Source organism: Bidens hawaiensis, unplaced genomic scaffold (assembly GCF_021521415.1).
Source record: "Bidens hawaiensis isolate Kalapana, Puna unplaced genomic scaffold, B.hawaiensis_p1.1 tig00028030_1, whole genome shotgun sequence".
NCBI lineage: Eukaryota > Viridiplantae > Streptophyta > Magnoliopsida > Asterales > Asteraceae > Bidens > Bidens hawaiensis.
The window spans coordinates 88,511-97,873 of NW_027494552.1; the positions used below are offsets into that span (position 1 = coordinate 88,511).

The 9,363-nt window shown below is 37.6% G+C and overlaps 1 pseudogene across 1 annotated transcript; it reads left to right on the forward strand.

Moving 5' to 3' along the window:
* The first annotated feature begins 657 nt into the window (after positions 1-657).
* Positions 658-4,183, forward strand: LOC143576223 (uncharacterized; annotated as a pseudogene). The gene is made up of 2 exons (XR_013142907.1): positions 658-3,200; positions 3,843-4,183. The product of XR_013142907.1 is annotated as an uncharacterized LOC143576223 (transcript).
* The last annotated feature ends 5,180 nt before the right edge of the window (positions 4,184-9,363 follow it).

A 9,363-nucleotide genomic window follows, 5' to 3' on the forward strand; every position in this document is an offset into this window, starting at 1 on the left:
CTTTGAACAAAACATTATATTTTCTTATAAGTTAATTAATGAATTTTCTTTCTTACCATTTTCTTTTCTAACAGTGATTTATTTGAAGGTTAGTATAAAAATCTGACAATTTATTAAATCATAGAGATAATTTTTTATTAATTTATTTTTTTGTGATTTATCTTAATTCTATTGCCCTACCTTTTAGTTTCAATACTTGTTTCCACTATTTATGTCTCTTTTCTTTCCGATAAACTAATGTATTTTGATCACACTTACAGAGTAGGCACTTTGTTTGTATAGGTTCTTGTAACTTACAAGTTACTCTTTTTCGGTTTTTGTTATATTGGCATTTAAAAAAAACACATTGAAGAGAAAAAAAATATATGATATAAGATAGTAAATATGTCAAGAAAAGTATTTAATTATTTTGTGAAAATCAATTTTGCACAACTTGGTCCATCAAACTGACTTGGTCAAGATGAAAAACAATAAGTGGATGGCATTCACTTCACAACTTGCATGTTAGTGTCTGACATGCAAAAACTGAGGTTAAAAAGCCAACAATATGTGATCTTAAGTTTATATCAAAAAATGAAGTTAAGGCAACCCATAACTTTCTTATTGTTGTTTTCCCACACTGTCCTCTTTTATACTCTTATATTTCTGACCACAATCTCTATTTCCTCTGTCGAAAATGAGACTGATCATTTGGCGTTGTTGTCATTCAAGGCGATGATAACCAATGATCCAAATGGAGTTCTAACTTCATGGAACTCTTCCTTTCATTTTTGTGACTGGATTGGTGTTTCATGTGGGAAGCGACATAGAAGGGTGACCGTTTTACAACTGGATTCGCAAGGCCTTGAAGGGTCTTTGTCTCTGCATGTAGGGAACCTAAGCTTCCTGCGTGAGTTGTGGTTGTGGAACAATAGCTTTTAAGGGGCCATCCCTCATGAGGTTGGTCGTCTTTTCAGGTTACGTTTACTTGGCCTTGACGATAATAAATTCAGCGGAATCATTCCAACTAATTTGTCCGGTTGTTCTAACCTTGAAGAGATTTATCTTCCACATAACAAGCTAGTTGGAAGCATACCCAAGGGGATTAGTTTCATTTCCAAACTTACTCTTCTTGCAGTTCATGATAATAGCTTAACAGGCGGAATCCCATCTTTCTTAGGGAATATTACGTCATTGGAAGTGTTCTCTGCTCCTGATAATCGGTTAGGTGGGAAGATTCCAGACACCTTAGGCAACTGGAAAAGTTTACGCGAACTTTACTGTGGTGGATGTAATTTATATGGAACCATCCCTGGTTCCATTTATAACCTCTCGCTTCTAACTTACTTTTCTTTGGATGATAATAAGCTTACCGGTAGTATTCCTGCAGCACTGGGTAAAATGCAACCTCATCTGACGGTACTTCAATTAAGGAATAACCAACTGACTGGACTTGTTCCGTCTTCAATATCTAACTGTTCAAAGTTAACTGTTCTTGAACTTCAATACAACAATTTTAGTGGAAAGCTGACTATCGACTTTTCAAAATTAAGAGATATTAGTCGGATATCCTTATTTGAGAACAACCTTAATGGCGAATGAAGTTTATTGATTCTATGAAAAACTGCAGCAAATTAAACGAATTGGATGTTTCTTCCTGCAAGTTTCAAGGAGTGCTCCCTGCATCAATAGATAATCTTACCAATAAACTCTATCATCTAAATTTAGGAGAAAATCAATTATATGGAAATATCCCTTCAAGTTTAGGAAATCTGGTTGGCTTGACCCTTTTAAATTTAGAATCTAACCGATTCACAGGAGAAATCCCATCTACCATTGGTATGCTTCAAAAATTACAGCCCGCTTATCTGGATAACAACCAATTATCAGGGCCAATTCCTGATGCCATTGGAAACTTATCTATGCTTATTAAGCTTAGTTTAGATTCCAATATTTTGGAAGGGGATATCCCATCAAGATTGGGGAATTGTGTTCATTTGTTAGCATTGTACCTTGGTATAGTGGCCAAATACCAAAACAACTTTTTCAACTTACCTCTCTAAGCATAGAATTGGATCTTTCTCAAAACAACCTGTTTGGTTCACTTCCACCAGAGGTTGGAAACCTCAAGATGTTGGGTTATCTGGATTTATCGTATAATAATTTATCAGGGAAAATTCCTAGTAGCCTTGGTGGTTGCACTAGCCTTTCATTCTTCTATATCAACAATAACTTATTTCAGGATATCATACCGCCATCGTTAAGTTCACTAAGAGGAGTGGTGGAGCTTGATCTTTCGCATAACAAATTTTCGGGTCAAATTCCTAGTTTTTTGGAACTGTTTTCGTTAGCACATTTAGACCTATCCTATAATAATTTTGAAGGTAAAGTTCCAGTCCTAGGAGTGTTCGCCAATGCAAGTGCATTTTGGGTTTCAAATAATAGTAAGCTTTGTGGTGGGTTGGTTGATCTCGGTTTACCCAGATGCAAGGAGACTATTAAACATAAGAAAAGGATCCCTTTGTTCGTTATAGTCATTTTAATTGTCTCTACGATTATCGTTGTATTATGTATTGTGTGTGCTGCTTATTATAAAAAGAAAATCAATGGCCAACAACATCAATCATCGACGAATGGTTGTTTTCCGAAAGTTTCATATAATCAACTACTCAAGGCAACTAATGGATTCTCTGAAACCATGTTGATTGGCAAGGGAGGGTTTAGCTCTGTTTATAAAGGAATCCATGATAAAGATGATAAATTCGTTGCAGTAAAAGTTTTACATCTTCAAACTCGAGGAGCTGTTAAGACCTTTGTAGCCGAATGTGAAGCGTGGCGGATTATTCGGCACAGGAATCTATTGAAGATAATAACTTCATGTTCAAGTGTTGATTTTCAAGGCAATGATTTTAAAGCTTTGGTTTACGAGTTCATGCCCAATGGAAATTTACATGATTGGTTGCATTCAAGTACATGTGCATCACGACTCAACCTTCTTCAAAGAATGAATATTCTTATTAATGTCGCATGTGCGCTTGATTATCTTCATAATCATTGCTCAACAACTGTCGTACATGGAGATTTGAAGCCCCACAACATTCTACTTGATGATGATATGGTGGCCCATATTGGAGACTTTGGTTTAGCTTGGTTTCTTGAATCGAGTTTAAACCAAAGTAACTCAACTGGGATGAGAGGAACAATTGGTTATGCACCTCCAGGTAATATTCATTTATTCCTAATATCATATTAACTTATAATATTGTTTTCATGGGTTAGGTTCAAACAAGAAGTTTGATTTTCCTATAAATGTTAGCAATGAGGGTATTTTAGTCTACTACTTTAATATTGAAAACCCACTTACTTTAATTTCAAAAACTCACTTACATTAATATCAAAACCCCACATACGCTAATATCAAAAACCAATTCATCTTCACTAGTCATCGCCCACCACCGCCACCTTCACCCACCGCCATCACCTCGCCGGAAATTTCGCCTGAAAATTTCATCGGAAAAGTCGTCAGAAAGTCACCGGTTAATAAACATATTAAGGTGAAAGTCACCATACATTCATTATTAAGGTGAATAATTTTAATAAAAATTGTCGTATAAAAAAATTGTGAACGTTTTAAAACGATGGTGGAATTGGCATGTGTCGTGCATGTGGGGAGAGAAAATCAACAATTATGTGTTACGCCTTTTTTGTCTTTTCCCTTATATTATACTTAATTTTCCTAAAACTAGTCACAACCTTTCAAATTTAAAATTGGTCTAGATTACTTCTTATCCTTCCTACAAAGATCATACTTCTTATTTTAACTTGATCATTGTTTTCATAATGTAATTATTAATAAGTTGCAGAGTACATTTTTGGGAGTGAGATGACAACTAGTGGTGATGTATATAGTTTTGGAATATCATTATTAGAGGTGATGACGGAGAAAAAACCGACAGATGACATCTTCAACGAAGGCCTCAGCCTTCACAAATTTGTTTGCATGGCCTTAGAAGACCATCTAACTCATGCCATTGATGAAGAGCTTCTTAAGTATCATCATATGAATGCAATTGCTATGAAAAGTATTGCTTTAACTTTGAAGATTGGAGTATCATGCTCTGTGGATTTCGCACCACATCGGATGAACATAAAAGATGTAGTCAATGAGTTGCAAAATATTCTGGATACGATTCAAAATAGTTGAGCTGCCATATTCTCTCCTTTTACTCACCACATTAGAAACTTTTATTGGTTTAGTTGAATATGTTACTGTATATCTAGACTAGTACATGGGCAAAATCCATCATTGATGACTTAATTTTCAAATTAGTATGCTATTATATTATATCACTCAAAGATAAAAAAAATGTAATATGATCAATGAATAGTAATGTTTTTTTATTTTTATTAACCGTGTAATTTATTTGCGTATATGATTTTGTAATGATTTTAGTAAAAACACATTAAAAACGTAATTTCACTTATTACCCGAATATCTTTGTTCTACGGATATTTTATTTTGGAAAATTGGATTTTAATAATCCAAACTATTAACTATTGACTTGACCAAAGGAGATGATGAGGCTGGGGACACACCCCAACCCCTACCTACTCCTGCAGCACCGCATACTGTTGTCCCTCCCCCTGCCGCGGTGAACCCGCGAAAGAGGGGAAGGAATGACTTCGAGGCCTCTGGTTCGGCCTCGACACCACCACTTGCTACGCCACCCACTACACCTTCTACTGATGCCATACCCGTGCCACCACCACTAGTTGTCCAAGCCCGACCTTGGTGAGCTTAGTGATCTCTTTAGCAGAGAGAGTGGCCGTTAGTGAAGCCATCATAGGGGACATTCAAAACCGACTCATGAACTTGGAAGTTCAGGAGATCGGTAACTTTCAGGCATTTCAGTGTTGGAACTCCAAGTAGGTGCAATGGAGCTTCACATGGGCCAATTCTGGAAAATGGCGGGTAGGATGGAAAGCCTTGAGGATGCTTTGCACATTCTCTTGGTGTACTTTGGTTTCTTACCTTAGTTGCTATGTTTGTTTCTTTTGTATAGGCACTTTAGGCCTAGTATTATGTAATTTGGATTAGTATTTTGTATTTTGGGTTGAAAAGCAAAACTTTTAGGTGCTAGGAACAGTGCACCAAATTTTGGTTGTAATTTTTGGAGCTTTTCACCTTAAAATATTATAATTAATGTTATGGTTATGTTATGAATTTTCTTGATGTTATGTGACATTAAGATAATAATCTAACCTTATGCTATCATTTTTTATATAAAAATAAAAGAAAAATGCCACCTAAGACAAGGAGAGCCGCCGCAAGTCGAGGGTCTGGATTACCATCCACCCAGGAGGAGTTAGATCAGCTCATTGCGTAACGCATTAACTCAGCTCTTGAGCATCGAGACGATGATCGTGATGCTAACCATAATCCAAGACAGGATGCCCGTAATGATGTCGGAACCGGAGCCGGAGCTGGAATCGAGAATCTTACCAGTAACCCGTCAGGTAGAAATAAAAGAATAAAAATCATTTACAAAAATTCCATAACTGTGACTAGTAAGATTCAATAATCGGTGATGATTTTTGAACAAACTATGTTAACAAGAATCCAGTATCTGGTTGTACCTACGGTACATTTCAGAAATGTAATCCCTAGACTTTTACTAGAGCTGAAGGACCCCTTGAAATAGTTCGTTGGATTGAGAAGACGGAGTCTGTCATGAAGATCAGTAACTGTAGCCCAGCTGAGAAAGTTAAATACTGAGTCTGCTCTTTCAAAATGATCACTCTAATGGTGTAACTCTCTAATTCATAACATGGGAGAAGATCAGCTTATGATCTGACATGGGAAGAGTTGAAGGAGATGTTGATCAAGGGGTATTGCCCGATGAATGAGTTGCAGAAGATAGAACTTGAATTATGGAATCTGACCATGAAGGGTGTCGGTACCGGAACGTATACATCTCGATTTAATGCTTTAGCAAGGCTGGTACCACGACTAGTCACGCCCGAATATGTTAAGATCAAGAGATACGTTTGGAGATTAGCACCGGAGATTCGAGGCATGGTCACATCTTTGAAACCCGACACGATTCAGTTTGCTAAAGAACTCGTGAAAAATCTGACCGACGACTGCGTTCGCAAAGGGATATTGAAGGATACTGGAAAGAAAGTTGATTCAACAGAACCCGAGAACAAGTCAGGGGAGTTTAAGAGAAAATGGGTTGGAAATCTGGAGGACAGTTTAAGAAAAACCAAAATTTGGGTCGCATGTTTTCTGCTAATGTTAGGAGAGCTAGAGGAAGTTCGAATCAGATGAACTGATGTAACTCGTGTGGGAAGAATCATGGTGGGGAATGTAAGAAGTGTGACCGATGCCACCGAGTCGGTCACTTGTCCCGAGACTGTTATGCCAAGATGATACCGCCAGTTACTGGTAACCAGAACCCGGGATGTTTTGGGTGTGGAGTTGTGGGGCATTATAGGAAGGACTGCCCGAAGATCAAGAATCAGAATAAGGGAAGGGAATTCGAGATGAACGCGAAGAAGGCACGCAAAGACTCATCGGTAGTCACCGGTACGTATCTTATAAATAGTCATTACGCTTATGTACTTTTCGATACCGAAGCTGACTTAGGCTTTGTTTCCAAGCAATTTGAACCCCTCCTTGATATTTAATCAATCGATCTAGACAATAAATACTCAATTAAACTAGCTAATGGGAAGTTAATAGAAACTAGTCAAGTTGTTCGTAATTGTAGCATCACATTAAGAGATCATCAGTTCAGCATCGATCTGTTACCTATTGAGCTCGGAAGTTTCGACGTTGTTGTGGGAATGGATTGGTTATCCAAAAACAAAGCTGAAATTGTTTGTTCAGAAAATATGGTTCGTTTACCCCTTCCAAGTGGTGGAGCGTTAGCTATTCAGGTGATCTAAGCAATTCGGATTTGAAGCTCACTAGTATTATGAAGACTCAAAAGATGTTGCGGAAAGGTTATCCATCATTTCTTGTCCATGTAATTGATTCGAAAGCTAAAGAAAAGAAAGTAGAAGATATTCCTGTTGTCTGAGACTTCCCAGAAGTATTTCCTGAAGATTTACCTGGATTACCTCCACCAAGGCAGGTTGAATTCAGAATCGATCTTGTGAGAGATGCTGCACCGGTAGCCCGATCTCCCTACAGATTGGCACCGTCTGAGATGCAGGAGTTGTCTAATCAACTGCAAGAGCTTTTGGACAAAGGTTTTATTAAACCAAGCTTCTCACCGTGGGGAGCACCAGTCTTATTCGTGAAGAAGAAAGTAGGTTCATTTCGTATGTGTATCGATTACCGCGAACTGAATACGCATACCATAAGAATCGGTACCCACTACCGAGAATTGATTATTTGTTTGATCAGTTGCAAGGATCTAGTTATTATTCAAAAATCGATATACGATCTAGATACCACCAGCTGCGAGTTGCAGAAGAATATTTTCACAAAACTGCTTTCAGAACCCGCTATGGCCATTATGAATTCTTATTCATGTCGTTTGGTCTAACTAACGCACCAGCTGTGTTTATGGACCTCATGAACCGAGATTGTAAGCCATATTTGGATAAATTTGTGATCGTGTTTATTGATGATGTACTTACTTACTCGCGAACCAAGAAAGAGCATGAGCAGCATTTGAAGATAATTTTAGAGTTGTTAAAGAATGAGAAATTGTACGCAAAGTTTTCTAAGTGTGATTTTTGGCTTAGAGAAGTCCAGTTTCTTGGTCACATTATTAACAAAGACAGTGTTCATGTTGATCCTTCAAATATTGAAGCAATTAAGAACTGTGACCTACCAAGGTCTCCTACTGAAGTGCGACAATTTTTAGGATTGGCAGGTTATTACCGGCGATTCATCTAAAATTTCTCCTCCATGGCTCAACCTCTAACCCAATTAACCCAGAAAGAAAGGAAATACGAGTGTACTGAGAAACAAGAAGAAGCTTTTCAATTGCTTAAGCAGAAGTTATGTAGTGCACCTATCTTGTCACTTCCAGAAGGTACTGATGGGTTCATAGTCTAATGTGACGCCGCACGCCCAGGTTTTGGTTGTGTGCTTATGCAACGAGACAAGGTTATAGCCTATGCTTCCCGACAGTTAAAAGTACATGAGAAGAATTACACTACACATGATCTGGAATTAGGGGCTGTTGTTTTTGCCCTTAAGATATGGAGACATTATCTTTATGGTACTAAATGTACAATCTTCACTGATCAAAAGAGCCTCCAGCATATATTTTACCAAAATTAACTTAATATGAGATAGCGTAGATGAGTAGAATTGCTCAACGATTACGACTGTGACATTCGTTACCACCCGGGTAAAGCGAATGTTGTAGCTGATGCATTGAGTAGAAATGAAAGGGATAAACCCTTACGTGTTTGTGCATTGGGATTAACGATTCACACGAGTCTTACTACTCGAATTCGTGATGCCCAACGCGAAGCCTTGAAGCCGTGAAACATAAGAGCTGAAAGATTACGAGGTCTTGAACGCGAATTAGTGACAAAGTATGATGGTACACTTTATTTGATCGACCAAATTGGGTGCCAAGGTATGGGAATTTGCAAAATTTAGTGTTAAATGAAGCCCACAAGTCCAAGTATTCAATCCACCCAGGATTGACTAAGATGTACAAAGATCTCCAAGAATTTTATTGGTGGCCAAATTTGAAAGGTGATAAAGTTAAAGCTGAACACCAAAAGCCATCTGGATTGTTACAATAACCCGAAATCCCAGAGTGGAAATGGGATAACATTGCAATGGATTTTGTAACCAAACTACCTTGTACCCCCGGAGATCATGATGCCATTTGGGTAATAGTGGATAGACTGACAAAGTCTGCACACTTCATTCCTATCCGAGAGAAGAACAATATGGAGAAACTAAGTAGGCTCTATCTTAAAGAAGTCTGGCTAAACATGGCGTGCCAGTTTCGATTATCACCATTAGATATAGTTGATTTGTTTCTCGATTTTGGCAATATTTGCATGAATCCTTAGGCACTCGCTTGGATATGAGCACTGCTTACCATCTTCAGATAGACGGTCAAAGCGAAAGAACTATTCAGACATTGGATGATATGTGTAACACCCCGGCTATTAAGTGACAATATTATTATTAATTAATTTAAGCATCAAGTATACAAGTTTACAACAAGAAATACAATAGACATATAAGAACAATTAACACTTGTCCATTTATTAATATAACCTAAGTTCTAGTGTCTTCGTCTCGGCAACATACTCTACATAAGGTACCTGTAGCATATATATAAAATAAAGGTCAAATATATGAATAGTTGGTGAGTTCACACAAGTTCTGATATGAGT